Here is a 26,591-nt window from a genome sequence, read left to right on the forward strand (position 1 = left end):
AAAAAAAAAAGGAATGTTAGGGAGGGTATTTTGATCATGCAGACTACAGCTTCAGCTTTTACCTCTGTAATTGGAGGTAATAACACTGCCTTGCTACTCACGGTTTTTGTGTGATTGTAAGGGAATAACGTCTCTGACAACACACAGAACAAAATTAAGTGCTAACGAAGTATAGAGTTATAACACATCTCTTATTAGAGTATCAAAGAATTGTTTTTCCTGCAAATGAATCTAGGACAAAGTTTGAAATTGAGCACTGGGCTATTGTAATTGCAACTCCTCCTCCCCCACAGTAGACCTTCCCCCGCCCTCTACCCCAGCTCCCTTAATGCCTTTTCCTAGGAATAATTGATCATTGAAACAGCCCAGCCCAGGAAGAAAAGCCTGCATACTTTGTGAGCTGTGACTTTCCCATGATTACATACCTGTTTTTTGTTGAGTTAAAAGTGTTAATAATAATCAAATACCTGCTTGTATTTGGTGCTAAACGAGGCACAGTCCAGTTATGGGTTCTGTGTCAAGTGGTTTGTCCTTCAGGAAGGGCAATAAAGCAAGAAGATAAAGGATCCTACAACAAGGAGACCAGTGACATATGGAACTAAAAAAGAGGGAGATAAAGTACTTTTAACACAGAAAAATCAAGAAAGAATTTATGAAGGGTTGAGGATCTGTAAGATTTAGATCGGGGATTACAAACTCGAATGTTTAGAGAGGAAGCAGGGAATAACTTCATGAGTCATTCAGGCTGGTGCGGTGCTATAGGGAGTGGTGGTGACTGGGGTAAACTGGAGAAAGCTTGTCTCCCCTAAAGGGGTGGCCACTACCCAGGCAAATTTAATGTTACTCCCTGGGAACATAGACCCAAAGGGGCCAGATCTTACACAGATCTTTTATACTATGAGAATCTAGAAATCTACTTTTCAGTGAAATCTCCCAATTTCTGACAGCTAATAAAAGCAAGCCTTATCTCTTAGAGCAAGTTAACATGGTCATTCACTGTCCTTCACTTATGCCATCAGGGTTAACACATGCACGTGTATGCACACACACACACACACCACACAATTACACAGTTATTAGTTCACAACCTCCTACTTGGATGTTAGGAAAGGATTCAAGCACCCCAGGCTGAGAGAAGAAAGTGCTGGACATGAACAAGAAACTCAAGTGGTTCACAGAGAGCTAGGCTGTTGGGTGCATGAGAAGTATTATGGGAAATCTATCTAGAAAGCAAGTCAGAGGACCTTGAGTGCCAGACGGGATATTTAAAATTATCCTGTTAGAATGGAGAGCTAATAAAGGTTTTTGAGCAGGGAGTGGATTTACCAGATAGAACAATAATCTGGACTAATGTAAGAGACATGTTTGATCAAAGAGAGCCAGGCACTATGCTACCATATGACATACTACTGTACTGAATGTTTTCCATAGACTATGCTTCTCACCCTAACAAACCAAGGTAGAGGTAGGTATTGTTAATTATCTTCATTTGACACCTGAGGAAATTGGGTCTAATGGGAGTCCCCTAGGATCATACAGCTAGAGAGGGAGGGACCAGAATTTGAGTCCAGGGACATTTGATTCTAAGGCCTGGATAGTTGGCCCCATCTGGTGCCCAGATTTAAAAGAGGGAGAGAGAATGAGAGAGAAATCTATTCTTTTTTAAAAAAATCCTAGTACTCTATCTTCCTGTAACTTCGCACCAGATACTCAAAGATCTGTGGACAAGGATGGAGCCTTCAACTCAACCAAGACAGCTTGATATTAAGAAGCAATTTGATGTAGGCTGGGTGTGGTGGCTCATGCCTGTAATCCCAGCACTTCGGGAGGCCTATGTAGCAGGGAAAACACCTGCTGTAGGAAGGGTACGATCAGGATGATTCTACTCGGAAACAGTGTGTGATCATCCTGAAAATGCAGGATTTCAGTGCAATGTCTGCCTTCCTGGAGGGCAAGAGGAAATTCACCTGGACATTCACTGTCTGTCACTCAAAATGAGATGACTTTAAGTTTACCGAGTCTTTCAAGGTTGTGACCCGTGGTTCTTTATTCCTAGAGAAGAACGTGGAATCTTTTGCCCCCCAAAAGAGGTCTGGTGTATTATTTATGCTCTGGCCTGTGGTAATAGCGATTTTAAAATAAAAATATGTGTAATGTGTGTGACATGTCATCCTTACCTATTTGGATGCTTGGCCTGTGCTTTTCTAAGGGTTTAAGATCCACTTCAATTCTAGAATTTCTTAATTCTCTGAAAATTTGCTCATGTGTGGGATGCTTATATTAATAAGTGATAATATCTTCCTAATAACTTTGTCATAATCTTATTTTTTTTAAATGAGTGACCTAAGTATTACCTTTGTTTGTCCCATGAGTGAACGGGTCTTCAAAAAGGTCACTTCTCTTGCCCTGTGCTACACTACATCTGCCCTTCATTCTGAAGCAGACACTGGTTCACACGGCTTGGACAAGAGTGAGCAGATGTGGGGGACAGCAGGAAAGAATACAAGAAATCAGGGCTGTCCTGGAATATGTGGGACACCTGGTAGCCATGGCATGCCATGCCATTTTCCAGCAGATAAGCAAAGAGGAAGAATAATTCTGTGGCACATAGAAAATGTGAAATTATGCTCACCACGTATGTCTGTAGGTTGATTGTGCTGGTTTTGTTGTGAATCTTACCTGTACTCCCTCGAGAATGTGAACACATCAGTCCCCTTCAGTGCAAAGCCCTAGCCTAGAAACGTTATTTTATAGGAAGAAATTTCTTAGGACTTGATCACAAAGGTTAGGAAAATGATGGGGAGTTTTGCTGAGCTTAAAACTGACTTGGGGCCGGGTGCAGTGGCTCACGCCTGTAATCCCAGCACTTTGGGAGGCCGAGGGGGGTGAATCACTGAAGTCAGGACTTCGAGACCAGCCTGGCCAATGTGGTGAAACCCCGTCTTTACTAAAAATACAAAAATTAGCCGGACGTGGTGGCAGGCATCTGTAGTTCCAGCTACTCGGGAGGCTGAGGCAGGAGAATCACTTGAACCTGGGAGGCCAAGGTTGCAGTGAGCCGTTATTGCGCCACTGCACTCCAGCCTGGGTGACAGAGCAAGACTCTATCTCAAAACAAAACAAACTTGACTTTGTACTGGTTTCCTTATCCTTTTAGGGGAGAAGAGGCATTGATTTTACTCACATTTGATGTTTCCCTGATTATAAAAGATGTAGTTCATAGTGTGTTGTTTTAGGAAGTCAAGGTCTTGGTATGGAAGGCAGTGACTCTGGATGGTCATAATTAAAATCGAGTGTCGCCATCCAAATGACAATGTGCTTTTCCAGGCAACTCTGGCATCATGGTTGCTTTAGGCAACCTGCGGTTTACCCACTGTGTACTGACTATAGGCCATAGCCCGAGGGTGGAGGAAAAAGGCAATATCCAGCTACTCTCAGAGGTTTCTCCACCCTGGATGAGCAAACAACCTTCTCCCCTTTCGACAAACACAGTACCTGTAAAGACAGGGCTGACTCATGTGATGGCTTTTGAGAATGAAATATAAGTGATGTCTGAACCCTAAGGTGATACATTAAACAAAGAGTGTTCTCTGCTCTTCCAGGAGCCCTGACTTACAAAAAAAAAACAAAAAAAAAACAAACAAAAAAACCAAACTCACTCCATTTTGCATGAATAAAATTTCTAGGTCAAAGTCAAAAGGAATTGGTAATACTCACAGTTTGTTTGAGGCAGAAAGTCAAATAGCTTCCTCCTTAAGAGGCTCCGGGAAATGAAGTGGCCTGGCCCATCAGAAAGCTAGAATGACCCTGCAAGTGAGCATTTATTTGCTTGTCAGGCCAGTTTGGCTTGCAAGAAATGCGCCTGTGAAAACCAGTGCCAGGTTTTGGTAAACTGGTCCTAAAAGTTACTGAGCTATAATAGATTCCTGGGGCATACAAAAGTGCTGTGATTCCAAGTTTGATTTTTAAAAATATATTGAAGGGTCTGTATGAAATGGAATATAAATAAAGATGGCTTTGAATGTTAATGTCTAAAGCAAACAAACAGTTCATTTTAGCTGTGCTGGCCCATGGCTTTTAAAAACGTGGCTAGCATGTGAACCCCCAGTGTGTCCCAAGCACTTTTAGACAGTGGCAAAAGCAGGTTCCTTCTTTTGAAGAATTTTCTGCGACTGCATTTGTTCAGAGCAACACAGTAACACCCAGTATATATTTGTGGAACAGAGAAAGCTGTTAATTCTGTCTGGGCACATCAGAAGGACTTCCTGGGGCTGAGGTGACTTCTGACTCAGATTCAGGCTTGACAGTAGGAGGGTGTCACCTGACAAAGAAAGGTGATTAGCAATTTTTATGCTATGTATGCTAACCTGCCTTCTAACTTAGATTTTTATATGAAATACATTTTCCTGCTTCCTCGCTCCTCTCTGTTCAGTCTTATCCCTGCTTCTATATCCTCTGATTAAAGGCTTTAAACTTTCCTTCTCTTCTCACCCTGTGACTCATTCAGCTGTCAGACACTTCCTAAGCATCTGCTCTCCAGGCTTCCTTGCTCCTGGGGAAAGCATTGTGCTAAATGTGAAATTCCTGTAGATTTCCTTAGTCATTCTCCACTAGGATCAAGAAATCACCAAGTCCTGCTTGTTACTTTCACATTCTTCATTCAAAATACAGTGCTGAAAAACAGGAAGTATTTTATCAATTAATGTTCTGTGGTTGCAAGCAACAGACACTGGCTAACTGAAGGAAGAAAAAGAGTTCACTGAAGGGATGTCAGGGTGTGGTGGATGGAGTTGATAGCCCCCCAAAAATGTCTACCTCCGAATCCCTGAAAACTGAATATATTACTTAACATGGCAAAAGGGACTTTGCAGATGGGATTAGGATCTTGAAATCGGGAGAGTGTTCTTGACTATTCAGGTAGAACCAATGTAATACAAGGGTCCTTATAAAAGGGATGCAGGAGGGCCAGAGTCAGAGAAGACGATGTGATGACTGAAGCAGACATCACTGAGACAGGAATTTGAAGTCACTGCTGGCTTTGAAGATGGAGGAAGGGGCCAAAGCCAAGGAAGGCAGCTGGCCTCTAGAAGCCAGAAAAAGGCACGGAATGAAGCCTCCCCTAGAGCCTCCAGAAGGAACAGAGCCCTCCAACCCCTAGGTTTTAGGATTTTTGAAATCCAGAACTATAAGAGAATAAACTCGTGTGTGTATGTGTGTGCTTGTGTGCGTGTGTTTCAATTGCAGTGAAATTCACTAAATAAAAGCAACCATTTTAAAGCAAACAATTCAGCGGCATTTAGTACATTCACAGTATTATGCAAACACTCTATCTAGGTCCAAAACATTTTCATCAGCCCAGAAAGAAACTCCATAAATACTAGGCATTCGCTCCCCATCCCTTTGTCCCACCTCCCCCAGATAACCACCAATCTGTGTTCTGTCACTACGGATATTTCATAGAAGTCCAATCTTATGTGACTTTTGCGTCTTCTGCCTTCTTTTGCTTAGCAAATATTTTAAAGTTCACCCACGTTGTAGCATGTGCCAGTACCTCATTCCTTTCATGGCTGAATAATATTCCATTGTGTATAAATACCACAATAACTTTAGCTATTCATCGATTGATAGATATTTGGGCTGTTTCTACATTTTGGCTATTGTGAATAGTGCTGCTATGAACATGTGAATATAGATACTAATCTGAGTACCCGCTTTCAGTATTGGGGGTATATATGCTTAGAAGTGGAATTGCTGGGTCGTGTGGTAATTCTATGTTTAACTTTTTGAGAAACTGCCAAATTATTTTCCATAACAACTGAACCATTTTACATTCCCACCAAATAACTGGAATGCATAAGGTTTCCAATTCTCCACATCCTCATCAACACTTGTTCTTTTCTTTTCTAAGTATAGCCATCGAAATGATACAGGAGCTAGAAAGAAATTATTTAGTCAGATAGTGAAGGTAAGAGAGTCCTTGGTAAGGTTTTCCTTTAATAAAATGCAGCCCCCAAATCACTTCTTTTCTATAAAAAAAAAAAAAAAAAAAAAAACGCCTGTAAAATCGAGCTGCAGACATACAGGTAAGCAAGTTGGAAGCTTGCACAGGTGAATGCCTGAAGCTGTGCCAATAGGAAAGTGCTACCTGGGGGACCAGGCATGTTCAACATGGAGGTTCCATCTTCCTTTTTCTGTCAACTACGGGTACCGTAAAGGAACATGCAACATGGCGCTGGCCAGGTAGAGAACCCGTCTGCAAAATAAAAGGTTAGGGTGGGGTGGCCAGCTTCTTCACGCACTATGTAAATGACACACCTGGTCCAACCAATTTTTGGGCCTTATGTAAATCAGACACCGCCTCCTCAAGCTCATCTGTAAAACTCTGTGCACTTTGCCACGGACTAGAAGGCCCACTTGGCCACCCCTCTGTCTGCAGGAGAGAGAGCTGTTCTCTTTCTTTCGCCTATTAAGCCTCTGCTCTTAAACTTACTTCTTGAGTGTCCGTGTCCTTGATTCCCTTGGTGTGGGACAACAAACCTCAGGTATTTACCCCAGACAACTATGCCACTTCATTAGTGGGATTGAAGAAGCACCTCACTCTGAATTGTATTTGCTCTAATGACTAATGATGTCAAGCATATTTTCCATGTGCTTGTGGACTATATATCTTTTTTGAGGAAATCTCCATTTTTTTGACCTTTTTAAAAAATCGGGCTGGTTATCTTTTTGTTGTTGTGAGAGATCTTTATATATTATGGATGTATATGAAAAAAGAGCTCTTTATATATTTTGGATGCTAGACCCCTAATTGGTGTTCTTTTAAACCACTGAGTTTGTGGTAATTTGTTATAACCAATTTGTGGGAAAGATGCTCTGGGGTTCTGGATACCATGAGTAAGTGATGTATCTGTTCCAGTTTCTTTCAATTCTTATGTCCTGATTTCAGAGGGGAGCATGGCTGTTGTAGCCTGGGGAGTGTTTGGCACTCAGAACACTCAGGTCAGAACAAGGCAAGCCACTTGATTGTTAGCACCACTAAGACTGCCTGGAAAATAAATAGAAATACTGTTACAGATAGAAGAGCAAACATTTTGGGAAAGCAAAAACAATAATACATTACAGGCATAAGAAGGTAATACTAAATAATAATAAATGAAATCTAACAACATAAAGGTCTAAAAGCCTCCCGCAGCCCAAGAGGGAAATCTGGAATTATAAATGAGGAAGATGTAGCAGGGGACAAGCACCAATAAAAACATTTAGGGGATTTATTGGATAGACATCACAGGCTATATTAGTAGAGGTACACTATCTGAGAAAAGGGAGGTGATACTCCGGTGCTGTTCTGTGCTGGTCATACCACCCTTTAGGTGAGGAATTCCACTTTGTGCTCCATACCTACAGAGGCATATAGGCAAAGCAGGTCACATTCAGAGATGAGAGGCCAGGAGACTGGAATCATGCCATTGGAGTAATGGTCAGAGAAATGGTCACAGGGGTGTTGGGGGAAGTCCAGTTATGGGGAGCTACCCAGGAAAAGCATGGTAAAGAAGGGTAAGGTTTGTTATGCAGCTTTAAGTTGTGCCTTCTTCATTGATAAGAGACTATAGTGAGTCATCCTTCTCTTCCTGGTACAGAGAGGGAGACACCCTTACAAACGGAGATTTTCTTTGTAGATATAAATTTCCCTTACAAAAGGAAACTTCAACTCTGTGTTTGGAACTTCTGTGTCTGTAGTTTCTCAAAATAATCAGCTCAAAATAATTCTTATGCCTAAAAGGCATATTTTGGGATGGAATATTCTGGTCTCCTACGGTCATATTTTGGGGTGGCAAATTCTGGTCTTATACGCACTCTTCCCTCTTTAAGATTCTGTGATCCCTCTGTCAGAGGCATGTGAACCAGAACAACTCCATCTTGAATAGGAGCTGGGTGAAATGAGGCTGAAACCTACTGGGCTGCTTTCCCAGACGGTTCGGCATTCTAAGTCACAGGATGAGATAGGAGGTCGGCACAAGATACAGGTCATAAAGACCTTGCTGATAAAACAAGTTGCGGTAAAGAAGCCGGCTAAATCCCACCGAAACCAAGATAGCCATGAGTGATCTCTGATTGTCCTCATAGCTACACTCCCACCAGCTCCATGACAGTTTACAAATGCCATGGCAACGTCAGGAAGTTACCCTATATGGTCTGAAAAGGGGAGGCATGGATAGCTCATCCCTTATTTAGTATATAATCAAGAAATAACCATAAAAATGGGCAACCAGCAGCCCTTGAGGCTGCTCTGTCTATGGAGTAGCCATTCTTTCATTCCTTTACTTTCTTAATAAACTTGCTTTCACTTTACGGACTCACCCTGAATTCTTTCTTGCATGAGATCCAAGAACCCTTTCCTGGGGTCTGGATCTGGACCACTTTCCTGTAACACCTCCCTGCCCCTTGGCGTCATCTGAGTTTGGGCTTGCTGGCTCTTCCTGCTACTGCTTCAGCTGAAATATTGGTTGAGGTGGTGGGGGGTCGGGGGGGTAAGTCACACGACTGGAGACAGGATGGGTTGAGAGGGTGGAGGCTAGGGATGTTTATTCTCTGGTGAAAGGAAAGGCAAGCTGGTAGTATAGAACAGTGGTCTCCAAACTTTGCACACCCCATCAGTAAAATAATGTTTGCATATGTACTCTTCAAATTGGGGATTATTACTTTAAAATCATAAGCATATACTATTTTCAGATGCAATATACTATCAAGGTCAGCATTAAAGATGACTATAAGCCTACATTCCAAATAATCTTTGTTATCATTTTGAACTGCTAGACCAGCTTTGAATGGTAGAGGTAGATTCTTAATGTTACCTTTTGCAGTTTCTTGGCACTGTTTAAGCAGTAAGCTGAATGGGAATGAACAAGTGAGTCCACTGCTGTCTACTGCTCTGAGTTGCAGAATTTTATTTTTGCCCTTGTCTCAGTATTCCTTTTCACACATTCTCTGTTGGGAGGTCATCTGACAGACCAAGTGAGGTTAGCTGTGTTTGTTGAGATTTTATGTTTTTAGATAAATGTAACTTAAAATTCAGATACTTTATTCTGCAGATCAATGGAGCATCGTGTTTGTCCCTTGGATGACGTCTTTTGGGTCCACTAATGGAGGGGTAGAACCTTGCTACTCCAGCAGTGGTCCTCCGACCTGAGGCAATGGCTTTGGCTTGGGGGTGTGTTGGAAATGCTGACTTGCAGACCACACCCCGGACTTACTGAGTCAGACTCTGCATTTTTAACAAGATCTCCAGGTGGTATGCACAGAAAAGTTTTAGAAACATTAGTTTAGGGGGCTGATCAAGGATTTTTTGGAGTGGGGGAGTCGGTTAGAGGGCTGAAAGCTTGGAGAGGAGATGATGGGGGGATCTCATCTCAAGCTTGTAGACACAGGAGTTAGGCTGTTTCGCGTCTCTCACACATACACTCAGAAGTAGGTCAGCAAAGAGTCAAACAGAAATCATCTGAAAAGAGTTTTAAAAAGTCCCAACTTCTTAATCAAGGAGAACATAAAACCAGTAAAATTCCAAACAGTTTTACTGGAACTTCATGAACTTGCTGAGAAATCCTTTGTTTTGGAATCTGGAGTCAGAGGAGTCCAGATTCCTTGAATTGGGGTTTTCTGTTGCCGGAGCTTTTCGACATTTCCCAGCTGCCTGCTGTTTATCTGCCTTTTTAGCTGAAGCTCTCATGACCTCGGGTATAAATTTAATGCTTTCTTGTCTTCCTTGATTGTTTTCTTCTCTGCTCCCAGCCCCTTATACCCGAACTCAGTCTTTAACGTCTGGTTTGCATTTCCTGATCAGATTCACAAAACAAAGACTGCGTTATCTCATCGTTTGTTCGGGAGAATTAGCCCAATTAGAGATAGGGTGAAGTTCTTGTGCCTATCCCAAGACCTCTGAGCTTTGCAGCAGTGAGTGCTGCTGGGAAGTCTCTGAGCACTGCCTTCTGTTATATTTGCAGTTTGACCGACAATTTCAGATGCTAGCACTGCATTCATCACTGGGTATCTTGATTTAACATAGCTGGGTACAGGTGTGAAAATCAAGCCTTGCCAGTCAGAGTGAGGTTTCCATTAATCAGTCAATGGTTTTTGAGTGTCTCCTGGAGACTTCCCAGTTCCCTGAGCAGAGAAAGATGAGCAAGACCAGGCCCTTGACTTTACAGAGCTCAATGTCTTGTGGCAAATACAGATATACAGACCCATGTTAGGCAACCACAGATACATGGACAACAACAGGAGGTGTTGCACAATGTATCTGTGATTGCCTGCTATCAGTCTGTATATCAGACTGATGACAAGAGGTGTCAAGCCATATGACTGGAACAAATGATTAAACCTTGTGGCAGCTGGGATGAGGGAGTGAAGGGGGTTGTGTTTGAAAAGTTCAGAAATATTTATCTGGTGGACTGAAGTGGAAACAATTCAGATAGATATAACCACTTACGCAAAATGGGCATGCAAATTGTCATTGAGTGATGGCAAACTATAAGTTCAAGGTAATGGACAAGATCTCAGGGGAGGCAGGTGGACAGCAGTTAAGGAGATTGGACTCTATCCTGGCCGGTCAGTGTTTCTCAAACAAGGTTTACGTGCCTGGTGGAAAGCAGTAGGGGAGGGGGAGAGAGGTTGGTAAAATTGTAGAGGAAAAGGATCAAGGTGGAAGGCTAGTGAGTTAGACCACAGAAAGGAAAGCACACCACCGAGGGCCCACTGAAGTTGTGAACTATAACTGAGTAGCAGCACAAACCTAAAATATTCTGCAGTTCCTTTGGGGTTTTCTTGTGTCAAGTGGGATCAATCCAGAATTGGAAGCTTTCGTGCCTTGGGTGGACAAACACTGGGAGATGAAAGTAAAGTGTTGCTGAAAGGGCATTACAGTGATAGGAAGCATGATCCAGGTTGTGGAGGAAAGAAAATGAAAATGGAGAAAAAATAATTTGTGAAACAATGGAGGCCCAAGGTGTTTATGAGCTTCAGGGAGCTGGATTGATCTGACGTTGTGATTGAAGAGAAGGGTGTTACAATTTAAGAGTTCAGAATAGGAACGTTCCTGTTGATGTCAAGGTTCTGAGGTTCCAGATTTTTCATGCACCTCTTCCTCTGTGAATCAAGCTTGGCCCGTCCTCCCTGTATTTATTTAAGGTGGCAGAGGAGAGCCACCAACAGATGAAGTTGGATGATGAGAGATGATAAGAAGCATCCACAGGAATGTGGAATGGATGATTGTTTCTTCTGGGCATTCAGCTACCCTGGGTCCTAAGGATTCTGTGAGTGGGCCAAACTTGAGATACAACTTCAGTGACCTGCCTTGTTTATCAGGCATTTACTTCCTAAAAGGATCTGATTGGGGTAATTTTACCAATGTCCGAACCAGAGTCTTTTGCACCAAAATTCCCTTGAAAGTTGACCTCCCTTCTGTCCAGCCACTGTGTAGTTGTCTCGGACTTGGATCTGAATCCAGGGCAATCATTTGTGGCAGAAAACATGTCATAGCAGTTTGGATGTGCCAGGTACATTGACTCATGTTATCTTTACAACCGTATGAAGTAGGTACTATGATTATCTTCATTTTACATATGAGGAAACTAGGGCACAGCGAGGTGAGAAGATTTGCCCATAGCTAGGAAATGGTAGTGCCAGGAGGTCTGGCTATGGACTCTATGCTGTCAACCTCTCTGTTAGCTCCCTCTGAAAAGAACTGATTCCAAACATAATTCTTAAAAGATGGCAGCAAGCTTCATGGTTTCCTCCTGCAGCCTGTCTCAGCCTAGCACGTAACTAAGGTTTCATGTGGTCCCTGTAAATGGGACTCCTTCCACCCCCACATCCCCTTGCCCATAAACACACCCTGCATAAAGTCTATGAGAACTGCAGATAGATCTAGTTGTCTTTAGGGTGACCAAGTCATTTATAATTCAAACTGAGATAGTCTGAGTAAAGGTGGGCACTATTTTGTGTGTGTGTGTGTGTGTGTGTGTGTATGTGCCTTTATTGTATCTTTAAGCATGGAAACTTCTGAAGAAATCAATGTCTGGGCAGTGAGGCAGCTGCTTTCTCCTTCACTTCTTTGGGTTACTAGAGCAACTCGTCAGTAGATTCTTTTAAAAGATGACCTTTTGTATTACTTGCATGCACATCCATGTATTACCGAGGCATGCACTGGTACAATACAAACTTCTCTCATTGGATGCAACTATTCTAGTATCCAAACATCATGCACAACACCTTGGTGGCAGCAGCACACTGCACACACTCCCATCATGGCCCTGCTCATTTGTGTATGATATTTGGAGCATCTGGAGGAGTAGGAATAGTATTGAGAAGAGGAGTGAGGAGGAAACAGTGTGAGTGCCTGGCTGACAGGAGGTCAGCCAAAGTTGAGCAGGGCAAGCCTGAACATGTCATTGGTGCAAACCCAAGCTTCACTGATATTCTTTAATAGGAACATGTGGTGGAACCTGATGATGGGGTCTTCATCTACCTTAAGTTCACCCACAACCATGCTGATGATGCAGCTATCTGGTGTGGGCTAATGGTCCTGTGCCTGTGATGCTGTACTGGATTTTCTGGAACAGAAGGCTAGACAACTTCTCCACAATGGCAGCTTTCCCCTGGAATTGCTGTCCTTCCCACGTAAGGCATGACGCGTCAACGTAAATTGTACCTATTTGGGTTCTATTTTTATCAAATAACTGGTAGTAATGTTGAATGAAGCTGGATTCAGTCTGCTCCCAAATCAGCTTATCTCCCATTCTGGAGCATCACCTGGCCTTGCAGAGACCCAAGGGGCTGGCACTATGGCAGCAGTGGCAGCGACAACCCAGTGTGGTTTGTGACCCAAGTAGGCACTATTGAGAGTTATGCTTGCATAATGGGCACAAACTAGAACTGTTCCAGGCAAACCAGGACATACGGTCACCCTAGTTATGTGCTATATATTAAATGAGAATGGAAGGAAGCTACAAGTGGGCCGGGAATATTTCCAACCCACCTAAAAATTGCCAGAAGAAGGCAAAAATTCCCAAAGCCCTGGTTCATGATAGGTTCTTAATAGATTTTGAATGAATAAATGACTAGATTCAAGTGTGCTCCCAAGAGGAATGTGGAGAAGGATAGAAATGAATCACCTAGCAAGGGGATTGGTGGCAAGGAACGGGCATCACTGGAAAGTGTAAAAACATCACTCTTATAATAGTAATTTCTGTCCAAGCACTTCACAATTGAACAAGTTAGGACTTGCCATTGACTTAAGTGAGTCAGACCTAAAGGAAACATAAAACGGAGCCCATTTTTGCATCTTGGTGAGACTGTCGTTGAAATGTCTATATGGGGGGAAATGTAGAGTCTATTTGGCATGCCTATAGAAAGTAACCTTAAATGGCTGAAGGAAGAACAATGGGTCTGTGAAAAGCCCAAGACCAGAGACTTGCAGACATCAAGATTTCCTTTGAATTTGCAAAGTTAGCATCACTTTACAAAACTGGAGCAACTAGATTTTGGGGAAATTAAAAGAATGTGCCTCAAGGTCATTGACTGATATGAAACCAGAACCAGTATTAGCTCCGAAAAGCAGCTGGTCTCTGGTTCCAAATCTTTGTCTATTGTTGGGGAAGGGTAGGACTTGAGGCAACCCCTTCCCTACACACACCCTCCCTGCAGAGAGCATTTATTCCCAGTAGCCTGTGGGTATGGGAGAATAGTTGAGGTGTTTGTTGGCAATGTCTTCTCATCTGAAGACAGTTGTCAACTCCACCTGCTCTGCTCCTTCGCATTCAGTTGTGCCCAGCCTTAGAGTGAAGACTCCTTGTTTGTTCCTAGTGCCTGAGGGCCAGTCACATGCTCCAGTATTCCAACTTTATAGGTGTGACATAGGGTGGGACTGATGCCCTAGATCTCAGAGATCCTGGGTAGAGACATCCTTATCCCATATCGGGCAGCTCACTGCCAGCCTCCCATGGCTAAATGGCCTAGAGAATAGAGCAGAGGCAGTGACCCAGCAGTTGCCCAGACATCATAGCCAGCGTCACCTTATAGTCCGAGATAAGGGCCACAGCATTGTTTTGGATGCCCATCAAGTGGAAGGCCTTATCGTTAACGAAGACGATCTCAGTATTCTAGGTGCACTTATAGTCTCTGCCCCTCTTACCCAGCTGGTTCATTCCCTTTTCCAGTAATGAATCCTCTTTGTATTTGAAGCCTACCTCTTCATAGGGACAAAATTTGTGCGGAAATGAGGTTTCAACCAAACTACAATATGGGAAGTATGAGGTTAAGGTTTTAAGTGGGATAAATGTTTCAAGGACAGTCTCTAAACCAAGGCTATGAAAAGATTTGCATGAAAATATTTTATCTTCATTCAATTTTTTAAATTTTATGAGTTTTAAGACATATGGTGCTCATCTATATCTCAAGGTTGTAGCAACCTGTGACTAAACATGTCCTTTTCTAGTTCCAGATTGATATTTTTCAATATTGTATCTATTCCAATAGTTGACTCATATTGGAAGCACAATATCAAGCAAGGTCTAAACAAGTTTTTCAAGCCATATAAAACTGTCATTGGCCCTAGATGTAATAGAGTTTTCTAGAGTTGTGTGAGAGACTGAAATCACAGGGCCACTGATGCAGGGCAGGCCCAATGATCCTCAGATAAAAGGCAAGCAAGACTTAATCTTTTAGTTTGTTTGTTTTTGTTTTGTTTGAGACGGAGTCTCACTCTATTGCCAGGCTGGAGTGTAATGGCACGATCTTGGCTCACTAAAATCTCCACCTCCCGGGTTCAAGCGATTCTACTGCCTCAGCCTTCTGAGTAGCTGGGACTACAGGCGTGCACCACCACACTCAGCTAATTTTTGTATTTTTTTAGTAGAGACAGGGTTTCACCATGTTGGCTAGGATGGTTTTGATCTCTTGACCTCGTGATCTGCCTGCCTCAGCCTCCCAAGGTGCTAGGATTACAGGCATGAGCCACCGTGCCTGGCCAAGACTTAATCTTGTTGCCATGACCATTCATGGTTTCACTCCACAACCCTTGACCTATCATCTGTGGGTTCTGATGATGAGTATCTTCATACTGCAGTAATACTAACTCTTAAATGGTGAGATAGGAGTATTTATGATTTCTTTGTTCACTTCCTTAAAAAAAACATGACTACTGGGAGAACAAATTTTGAGGCCATTTGATGGGAAGAGCAATTCCAAAGTACCTCCTGCAACTCCTTCTGTCATCCTCCTTCTCGATTCTACAGAGCCCTCATTGAAAGTGGTCAGTAAACAGGAAGGTTCTCAGAGTGTTTAATCTGCAGATGGGGAATATCAGAAGTTTAAGGAGGCTATGCTAAAATGATTCTCCATGTGTTGATGGTAACCTGGCCCTTGAAAGTCTCTTTGGTGAATAGAAGTCATGTCTCGCTGATGACAGTCCTAGAGGGAGGACTGCACCACCCTTGTAGGATGATCAAATCAGTTTGTTTTTTAAAGCATCTTGACCTGAATCCACTAAGACTTGAGTTTATGAGACCCACTTGTTAAATATCGATATAGATGGAGGATAAAGCAAGTTCTGAGAGCTGAACTCTATTTTATTGTTATACTAACCAAATTGGTAAAGCTCTGAACTTTCATTTCGGAGAACATAGGATTTATCCTGAATTCTTTCATTGGAATATACAGTATTTAAGAAAATATGGGGCAGTAACTTACTCTCCTTTTCCCCCAAGGCAGTAAATTCAGGTGTCCAAGCTCATTTAGCTTGGTTGTAAGTAAAATGAGTTATTGAGTAATTTTAATTTAGGATGAGAGTCTTTTTTCCCCACTAACTCTTCAAACAGCCTGTGGATCTGCATATTAGCAAGCATCTCTGGTGTCTAGCCTAAAGCCCTTAATTTTTAATTGCTTGCAGAAAATCGGAGTGTAACTGTTTCAAAGGGTGTTTCCGTGTGTTTTATTAGATTTCTGTGCATGCACGTACTACTACCTTATGGAAAATGCTGGGGGTTAGCAAGGAAGAGGCGTAAATTTCTGAGCTATTTGCTGATAAGGTGGGGTTCAAATATTTGACATTTTCAGGTTAGCATATGAGGCTCATATTTTCATCATGTCATATGTCATTTACCCTGGAAAATATTTGCTCTGTTTCTGAGAACACTCATAAATTGGGAAAAGTGTATAGCATTCTTTTTTTTAACCTTTTAACCCTTTGTTAGCAAGTCATTGCTGGATGAATCATGGAACATAGACCATCTCTGTAAAATTTGAGGAAATGAGTATAGGTTTTCAGACCTAAAATAATAAATTACTGACTGGGCAACTTAATTGTGATAATGATGTAAGGAAGGTGGAGGGAAAGGTGGGAAACATTAACCACTTGGCCATATCTAATCATTAGAGTTCCCTGACACCATGTTAACCCATTTTTTATGAAGCTACACAAATGCATCAACTGAAACTCTTCAGTGGTAGTATTGTTATATAGCATAAGATGAAGATGTTACTCTTGAAATAGGCTTTTCCTCAAAAAAGTCACTCTGTCTTCTTAGAAAAACAAAACTATAAACACTATGCTTTCGATTTTTTAGATGGGATGTAAAAATTTAGATGTTTTTAAAAATTAAAAATATTCAGTATTCAGTATACTATCATCAGCTAACAATAAAAATATGTGGATTTATCAAGAGCTCAAGTCATAACTATCTTTATTTTTGCCCTATCTGATCACTGGACAAACAGCAAATTACCCTCTCTTTCAACATCTTTCGCTTCTCCCTGACCCTCCCTCACCATATCCCTCAATCTCTCTCCCTTAACAAGCCATGATATTGAACTGAAAATCCATAGGAATATAGTTATATGATTAGCAGTAGATTTATGTCTCTCAGTTTAAAAACATGCAACCATAGAAGATTTTATATGTTAATATTATAAACAATAATAAATGCTCACCATGGTTACTAATAAATTCATTGCAACAACATTTCAGCACCATGGATAGCACCAACGGAGCGGATTCTACCCCCTTCTCCTGAAACCCCTTTTTGGTCATGCCACCTCTGGTCTGGTGAGGGGGTTTAGGGATGGCTGTGTTGACACAAAATGGCAGTTCTTATACTTGGCTTCTTGTTAAAATCACATGAAGAACTTTAAATATCCCCAAGTTCAGCCCCCGACAACTCAATCAATTAAATCAGAATATCTGAGGTGGGTCTTAGGCACTAATACTTTTTAAAGCTTTTCAGACTTAAAACCAATAGAAAATGGTAATTTCTAGGAGATGAGATGGATTTACGTCTAAAATAGAACTTCTCAACCTTAACTGCCTTTAAGAATTACCCAGCTTGTTTAAAAACAAAATCATTGTCTGGGCCTGTTTTCAGACATTATAACTCAATTGGCCTGAAATAGGAGACCGACATCAATAGTTTAAAAAAAAATCTTCAAGTAATTTTTAATTTACAACGGTTAATAAACATTTACTGTCAAGTAAGACCTGGAAGTAAATCTTTTTCATGTGGAAAGTTTAGGTAAATTTGATATCTCAATAAGAACGTTTCATTCTAGAAGTAAGTAATCTGTAATGTCTAGTTTTCTTTTTTTTTTCTTTTTTCTTTTTTTTTTTTTGAGATGGAGTTTCACTCTTGTTGCCCAGGCTGGAGTGCAATGGCGCCATCTCAGCTCACTGCAACGTCTGCCTTCCAGGTTCAAGCTATTCTCCTGCCTCAGCCTCTGAGTAGCTGAGATTACAGGCATGTGCCACCATGCCTGGCTAATAATGTCTAGTTTTCATGACATTGGAGTTGAAATTGAGAAACTTGTATTCTAGCCAGATACGAAGTCAAATGGGGCCATACCAGCTACCTTCCGCTCCTCGTCTGGGTCAAAGCCCCAACTCTGGACACTGAGTAAGGGTATGAAGCGTGAAATCATTATCTTGTGTCTCCAGCTATGCCTAGCAATTTCAAACTATCCTCTAGAAAAGTTTCCTTGGCAACCTTATTTACTTCCCCCCTACAGGGTGGATATCTGGCTGATTTACTCTTCTATAGAAAGGTGGGTGTGAGGCAGCTAACAGTTAGTGCTCGCCAAGTTTTCTCACCTCCTTTGCACTTATTTTAGAGCCATGGGACTCCGAGGAGAGAGTCTCATCTGGGACAAGGCACATAAGACTCTCCTGTTTCTCTTCTTTTGTTGTAGCAATGTTGGAGGCCACATGTCACAGATAGCATAGCTGCAGCATGGAGGAAGGTTGCCTGCTTGCATGAGACTGAGTGCAAATAAGCAAGAACAATATTATATTAAGCTACTGAGATTCCAGAGCTTGCCTGATATGATGGCTACTGTTAATTATACCTAATGAGACTCTCAAAGATGAACAAATATTCCTGACAGTGTCAATTGATGAGAATCCTTGTTTCTACCCATTTTAAGTGAAAAACGAAATGTATTTACATTAATCCTCATATTCCTACACATTTAAAATGCAAGAAGAAACAGTATAATATATGAATTTTAAGTTGCAGAAATATTTTTTTCTTCCGTTGGTCATCATTAGCTATAAACTACTGTCTGTGTTTAATCACCCCTTCAGACCCATGGCAGTCTGAGAAGGAAGGAAACACAAATCTTGATTGCATTTGAAATTACCACACAAACAACTTCTTTAATTTGGAAGTAAACCACTTGAAAGTAATGATCTCCCTAGACTTTACTTTGCCTTTTTCTTTACACTTTAAATACCGTCGAGGTGCAGCTTGATTGTCCTGTTGCTGAGACTGGTTTCAGTGTCATGCTCTTGCTTATATTCGGTGGTAGCTTGCCTCACTGTGTTTCCGGTAGGTCCTCTCTCTTTTTTGCTTAATTTTAATTTTAGAGACAGGCTCTTGCTATGTTGCCCAGGCTGGTCTTGAACTCCTGGCCTCAAGCAATCCTTTTTCCTCAACTTCCCACAGTACTGGAATTACAGGTGCATGGCATGATACCCATATCTTTTTTTTAAATATAAATTTTGTTGTGGATATTTGAGGTTTACAAAGTGAGGTTATGGGATGTATAGAGATACATAGATACTTGTAGACACATATGAATAGTACAATGGTTACTCTTTTTCTAAGTTCCTTATATACTACCTTCTCTCCTGACCCTCTTCTTCTCTAAGGTGGAGTTAGTCACATGCCAACACCAAAGTTTCCCCCAACCTCTGGTCTAATAACCAGAGAAGCAGACAGAAGTTATAAAAACAAAGGGTAGTGTTTAAGCAGTACAAAAGTCTAATTGTGTTTGGCCACTGTCTCTGAACTTTGTGATGATTCTTGACCCATGTCTAGCATCCTAGTCCATGGTTAGAGATTTTGGTGCAAGATTTCCCCTCAGTGTATTGCTCATTCCTTGCCTTCCCTCCTTCCACTATCACACCATCATGGAGCCTGTAGATGCCCTGGAGAAAATTAGCCAGCTTATCCCTTGAGCGCATATCAGTTGTGTCCTTAGTGGAAGCTGAAACCTAGATTTTTTTTTTTTTTTTTTTTTTGAGACGGAATGTCACTCTGTCGCCTGGGCTGGAGTGCAGTGTTGCAGTCTTGGCTCACTGCAACCTCCGCCTCCCGGGTTCAAGCGATTCTCCTGCCTCAGCTTCCTAAGTAGCTGGGATTACAGGTGCCTGCCACCATGTCTGGCTAATTTTTGTATTTTTAGTAGAGACAGGGTTTCACTATGTTGGCCAGGCTGGTCTCAAACTCCTGACCTCAGGTGATCCGGCTGCCTCAGCCTCCCAGAGTGTTAGGATTACAAGCGTGAGCCACTGCACCCTGCCTGAAACCTAGATCTTTACTGTTAATGCTCCCCTCTCCTGCAACCCAACATCTTTGATGCAGAAAAATTAACAGATTATTCTCTGAAAGCATTCAAGGATTGATAAAAGTAACTTTCAAGCAGAGTATTAAAGTGACCTATAATCTCATTTTAGCTGAGATAATGTCACTAAGTATTTAGCATCGACAGTATATTGTTGGCTAATTATTCATAGTTTATTTCTGCAAATCTTAATCAGCTAGTTCTATAGACCTGTGCTATCTACCTGTAATATGTCCATGAAGCCACAGTGGAACATTTAGTAAATTATTGCTATAACTAATTAAACTATAACCCCAAAGCATTCAGAGCATCCTAATTGGATCTGGCCTGACCTCATTTAAAAATGTACAGAGTCCCCAGGAGGCACACAGACACCAAGTTTTTGCAAGATTTTCAAGGCATGGGATGATGTTTAGGCTAATTATTGCTTAATATATTTAATTTCTTTGATAGACATGATTACCTTGGCTAATTCAAACTAATTTGTTTTATTTGTTGCTAGTTAATTTTAGTTTCTAATTGCAGATTGTGATTCTGACATAAATATTTTTAAAAACTGGATCACAGGTCACAGATCAGTTTATTACACATTGAAACAAAGCTTCTCTTCTAAAATACCTTTTGGGGCCCATTTGGCATTTGTGTCTTTTTATGTGTTCTATAAAACTATGATGGATATATGATATTTCCTTTCATTTTATGAAAGAAAGGTGGAAAAAGAAATGTCTAAAGGTAGGACTGACCCAAGAAAGAGGAAGAATGGAAGATTTGTCTGGATAAGTTTTTGCATATTATTTCTCAGTCTACATAATTCCATTGATGCATTTTATAATTGTTCCTCCCTACATGTTAGGTCTCTGTTTCTTTCCCTAGATCTTCTTTTCTTGGAAAACACTTTTGTTGTCATTGTGATTGCCCTTCTTTTAGTTCCTTATAACTCACAGGCCAAAAAATCATCTGCTGTCAATGAAGACAAACTTGTAATTTGCAAGATTACTTGACTTTTCTTCTTAACCTGGGAGTTTTTCGTGGGCCTTTCTATTCACCCCGTTCAGAGTTCTCCCCAAATCCTTGGTCTCAGCCACCGCTCTCTTTCAATTGCTCCTCAATTGAAATCGCTAGAAACCAACATTTACACAATGTAAATACACTGAAGTGAAAACACAGATTCTCTTATGAGCAGCCAGTTGATGAAAAAAAAAGGTGAAATTAATTTTAGTAACATATGTTTATTTAACCCAATATATCAAAAAATATTATCATTTCAACATATACTTAATATAAAAATTATTAATGAGATATTTTACACTCTTAAAAGTAAGAAGTCCTTAAATGCCAGTGTATTCATAGCACTTACCTTTTTTTTTTTTTTTTTTTTTGAGACAGAATTTTGCTCTTATTGCCCAGGCTGGAGTCAAGCGATTCTCCTTCCTCAGCCTCTCGAGTAGCTGGGATTACAGGCATGTGCCACCAAGCCTGGCTAATTTTGTATTTTTAGTAGAGACAGGGTTTCTCCCTGTTGGTCAGGCTGGTCTTGAACTCCTGACCTCACGTGATCTGCCCGCCTCGGCTTCCCAAAGCACTTCCCTTTTTAATGATAAGTTTTTGAAATCTGATGTGTATTTACAGTACTTCCCAAACCAAACTAGCCACATTTCAAGTGCTCGACAGCCACATGTGGCTAGTAGGCACCATATTGGATGACATAGTCTTAGAGCATTGATTTAAGATATTCTTCCATACCCTACAAATAAGACCCTCTTAAATCCCACTTATCCCAAGATACCTTCAAGATTTCCTCTGTCAAAATTTAACTCCAACCCCTCCACAGTACTTAGAAAATTCCTCTTACTGAGAACTTATCTCAGCCTTACTTGTGTTCAAATATTTATATATTTATCTGTCTCAGAGATTATGAACTCATAGAAGGTACATATCCTTTGCTCATCTTTGAACGATAGCATAAGAGTGTGGAGGAAAATTGGATTTTGACAGATAACTGACTCAGGTTTAAATGCTACTGCTAGCACCACGCAGTTGTGGTAGCTATACAACTGTAGCCCATTTTTTGAACCTCAGTTTTCTCATCTATAAAATAAGGGAATACCTCTATCATAGAGTAAATGAGCATTAAGTTAGGTATGCCTAGCACTTAGTTGGGTCTCAGTAAATAACTTATTATTATATTGAATGTAAAAGGGCAATTTACTCTATTAAATATGCACATAGATTATAAGTTGTACTCTTATTTCAGAAACATTAAAATTCGGGAGCTCAGATATTTCCAGTGGGAACGTAAAATGATACATCGACTTTAGAAAACACTTTGGTAATTCCACAAAAGTTTAAACCTGGAGCTACCATACGACCCGGCAAGGTTACTCCTAGGTATACACCTAAGGAATTGAAACATATATCCACACAAAACTTGTACATGAATGTGCATAGCAGCATTATCCATAGTAGCCAAAGAGTGGAAACAACCCAAATGTCTGTCATCTGATGAAAGAATAAAATGTGGAATAGCCATAATAGAATATTATCTGGCAATAAAAAATGAAGTACTGATGCACGCTACCAGATAAATAAACCTAAAAAATATTATGTGAATAAAGGAAGCCAGTTATACACACAAAAAAACATATATATTGCATGATTCCACATGTGAAATGCCCAGAACAGGCAATCTAAAGAGACAAAGTAGATTAGTGTTGCCTGGGCTGCAGTGGTGGGGGCGAGGAGTCACTGCTAATGGGTACAAAGTTTCTTTTGGGGTTTCTTTCTTTAAAACATGATAAGATGTTCTAAAATGAGATTGTGGTGATGCTTGCACAACTCAGTATACTAAAAACCATTGAATTGTACGCATTAAATGGGCAAACTTTATAGTATGTTGATTATATTTCAATAAAGCTGTTAAAATTGGGGGAAATGGTGTTAGAATTAAGTAAATACATATTTATTTGTTTAGTTTAAAGATAACTTCCTCCAAGCAAACAATAATAATAAAAATTAATCGAAATACAATTCTTGGTCCTAAAATGTATGGACATTTTCATCTCTGTGATTTTTGTGCGGTGGCTCATGCCTGTAATCCCAGCACTTTGGGAGGCCGAGGCAAGTGGATCACGAGGTCAGGAGTTTGAGATCAGACTGACCAACACAGTGAAACCCCATCTCTACTGAAAATACAAAAATTAGCCAGACGTGGTGGCACACGCCTGTAATCCCAGCTATTCGGGAGGCTGAGGCAGGAGAATTGCTTGAAACTGGAAGGCAGAGGTTGCAGTGAGCCAAGATTGTGCCACAGCACTCCTGCCTGGGTGAAAGAGCGAAACTCCATCTTAAAAAAAAAAGAAAATTATATATCCCCACTACCCTGCTCCAAGAAGAGATGGCTCTCTCTTTCACTTTACAGGGCCAGGCACAGCCCTTGAAATATTGAACCCAGGGGAGAAACCAAAGCCCCCAGATAGCCTAGGCCCTTTGTTCCTTCCACCTTAATTCCTCCCTGGAGCAGCCCCTGTTGGCAGAACTCACTATACCAAGTGGTCTCCTGTGGAGTTGTCTCCCTCTGACCGTTCTGTAAGCTCCTGGGGAGCAGGAGCTATGTCCATCTTGTTCACAGCCATTTCACAGTTCCCAACACATAGTAGGTGCTCAGGAAACCTGTTGGGCAGGACAGTTCTGGCCCCTCCAGCACTGGAGAGGAGTAGCTGCAGCACATCCAGCAGTATGTGTTTTCCTTCTTGAGTTCCCAAGTTTGGCCAAATGCCAATGATCTCTCTGCCTATGCTGCTGTGCTAATAGGACTGCATCCCCCGGCCCCCTTGCTAGTTACCGCGTCACAACCAGGGTCAGGGAAGAGCATGCTTGAAACATATATTAATAGCAAGAGTAAGTTCAACACACCTTCTGTGGGGAGGGAACCTTTCTTTCCCAACCCCATTAAAAAAAAAAGAGAGATTCATGGGGCTGGAGATTCAGTTTAAAATGCATCTGGGATGGTGGAGCCCTTTAACAGAATAAGAGAAGGCACATATGGGACTTGGGTTTCTCATCAAAGCTGGGCTAAATAGAAAGCTCTTTCTGCCTGGACATTGAAAAACTTGTCTGATTTGGAGATCCACCTGAAAATATCGAGTAGCAGAGACACCTGCTGATCTCAGAAGTGGTGTGACAGTCTCTTTCCAAACTGCATCCCATTAGGGGTTTCTGAAGTGCAACTTTGCTGTCTCAATTGTATCCTTGCTCCCTCCACAAGACCAGCTGAAGGGGGTTTGCTGAAGGCAGCCCCATCTCCTCTGCAGCCTGCTCCTCAGCTCTGTGGTCCATGAGCAGGACTAACCCAGGGAGTGCCCCCACTGTAAATTCTGAGAGACTTCACCATCCCTGCCCCACCTTGTGCACCCAGGAAAGCCCAGTCAGCCTTTCCTCCTCAGGTTAACTGTTGTGAGGGGCTCTGCCCTCCCCACCAGCAGATTCCATGCCACAGATTTGCCAGACCCGAATTTGCATTTCTGAATCAAAATTTGAATTTAACTTGTATACTTTTTACCTGGGTAACTTTTTTAATAGTTAATATTCTTTTTTTTTTTTTTTTTTTTTTTTTTGAGATGGAGTCTCTCTGTCACCCAGGCTGGAGTGCGGTGGCATGATCCCTGCTCACTACAACTTCCGCCTCCTGGGTTCAAATGATTCTCGTGCCTCAGCCTCCCGAGTAGCTGGGATTACAGGCATGTGCCTCTACCCCTGGCTAATTTTGTATTTTTAGTAGAGAGAGTTTCTACATTCCCACTGGAAATATCTGAGCCCCCAAATTTTTAGTTTCACCATGTTGGCCAGGCTGGTCTTGAACTCCTGACCTCAAGTGATCCCCCCACCTTGGCCTCACAAAGTGCTGGGATTACAGGTATGAACCACTGCCCCTGGCCAGTTAACATTCTTTAAGCAGTATTTGAGCTATGCTAGGTGAGCCAGGACCTGCTCTGGGAGCTGCAGGTAAAGTGATAAACAAGAAAGACCACTCTGTCTCAGGGAGCTTACGGCCCAGCCCACCTCTTTCTTTCTAGTCTTCCTTCCTCCTCCTCTTCCTCCCTACCTCCGTAAAACAAATTGTTTAGAATATTTTAGGCCAAACATAGGCAAGTCAGTAAATATTATTTTAGAACAAGATATGGTGAACCTTATCACATACTTTTGCTGGCCATAATGGAATATTTGTTTTTTTGTATTTTGCATTTTACATTCTTTTCCCCCTAGTATTAAGTTTTCAAAGTCTGGTCTGTATTTTACACTCTGGCACATCTCAGTTCATACCAGTCTGATTCAAATACTCAATAACCACGTTTAGCTGGTGGCTACTCTACTGGACAGCAGAGATTTACAGGAATGGCATTTTAAAAGAAATACTTTGATTTAGAAGAAATACTTTCAAGTACTACATGGTATACAAATGCCATATAGTAGTTGAAAGTAATAAAACAGAACTATGACATGGAAAGTGCTCAAAGGCATACTGTTAAGTGAAAACAGCAGCAGAACAATATGCATAGTAGGAAGCATGTTAAAATTATTTGGTAAAATGAAATGTATTTATATTTTCATATGTGTGTATATTCACCAGTATATCTGTGAATACGTATGTGTGTAAATGAACAGAGTGAGTCCTGGAAGAATGCCCCTGGACTGGAAGCAGGGCAGGTGGCCAAAGAAGGATTTAATTATAGTATCTTAACTTTTTTTTTTGTAGACAGATTCTTGCTTTGTCACCCAGGCTGGAGTGCAGTGGTACAGTCTCAGCTCACTGCAATCGCTTGCCTCTTGGGTTCAAGCGATTCTCATGCCTCAGCCTCCCAAGTAGCTGGGATTACAGGCACACACCACCATGCCCAGCTAATATTTGTATTTTTAGTAGAGACAGGGTTTTGTCACGTTGGCCAGGCTGATCTTGAAATCCTGACATCAAGTGATCTGCCCGCCTTCGCCTCCCAAAGGAAGGACTGGGACTCACACCATGCCCAGCCATAATATTTTAACTTTTTAAATAAGAAGAAATGTATTCATGTATAACTTGTATAATAAATGCTTTTAAAAAGTGAGCTTATTAGGTCTAGCCATCCTGGTAGTCTTTGGGTATCAATGATTCTCATCCTGGGCAGTGCCTCAGAACCACCAGGGAAGCTTTTTTAAAGTATGCAGCCTGACACTGCACTCCAGCCTGGGTGACAGAGAGATCCCTTGTCTCTTAAAAATAAGTTTTTTTGTTTTGTTTTGTTTTTTTAATTGTGCTGCCTGAACTTTTCTCCAGATCAATTGAATCAAAATCTCTGGAGACTTCCATCTTAAGCTCTTCAGATGATTCCAAAATGTGGCCAGGATTGAGAGCCACACATGTGGAGAAAGGAATAGACTGTGTCCTTCAAACAATTACCAGTGGACTCCCAAAGAGAATTTGATAAGGATCCAATGGAAAGTCCTTTGAGGCATATTATCTGGTGAGAGTTTTCTGTTGCTGACTAAGGGAAGATCCATATTTTAAAGTTAAAATAGATCAAACGAGCTGAGGGATGGAGTTGACATCTTTTTGCAAAAATGATGGTGTACCAGACAAGACTTCCTAATCCATTGCCATCCAACTTTATGACAAGTTTAGTCAAGAGAGCTTGTAAAAGTAGTGCTGGTCTTCTGGATAAACTCTAACAAAA

The 26,591-nt window shown here is 41.3% G+C and overlaps 1 protein-coding gene and 1 pseudogene across 1 annotated transcript in view; one reads left to right on the forward strand and one right to left on the reverse strand.

Annotated features, from left to right (window-relative positions):
* GNA14 (G protein subunit alpha 14) overlaps positions 1 to 26,591 on the forward strand; it is a 232,813-nt gene that overhangs the window by 56,288 nt on the left and 149,934 nt on the right. The window lies entirely within an intron of this gene.
* On the reverse strand, positions 12,256 to 12,791 carry LOC129479296 (nuclear transport factor 2-like; annotated as a pseudogene).

This window comes from Symphalangus syndactylus, chromosome 3, assembly GCF_028878055.3.
Source record: "Symphalangus syndactylus isolate Jambi chromosome 3, NHGRI_mSymSyn1-v2.1_pri, whole genome shotgun sequence".
NCBI lineage: Eukaryota > Metazoa > Chordata > Mammalia > Primates > Hylobatidae > Symphalangus > Symphalangus syndactylus.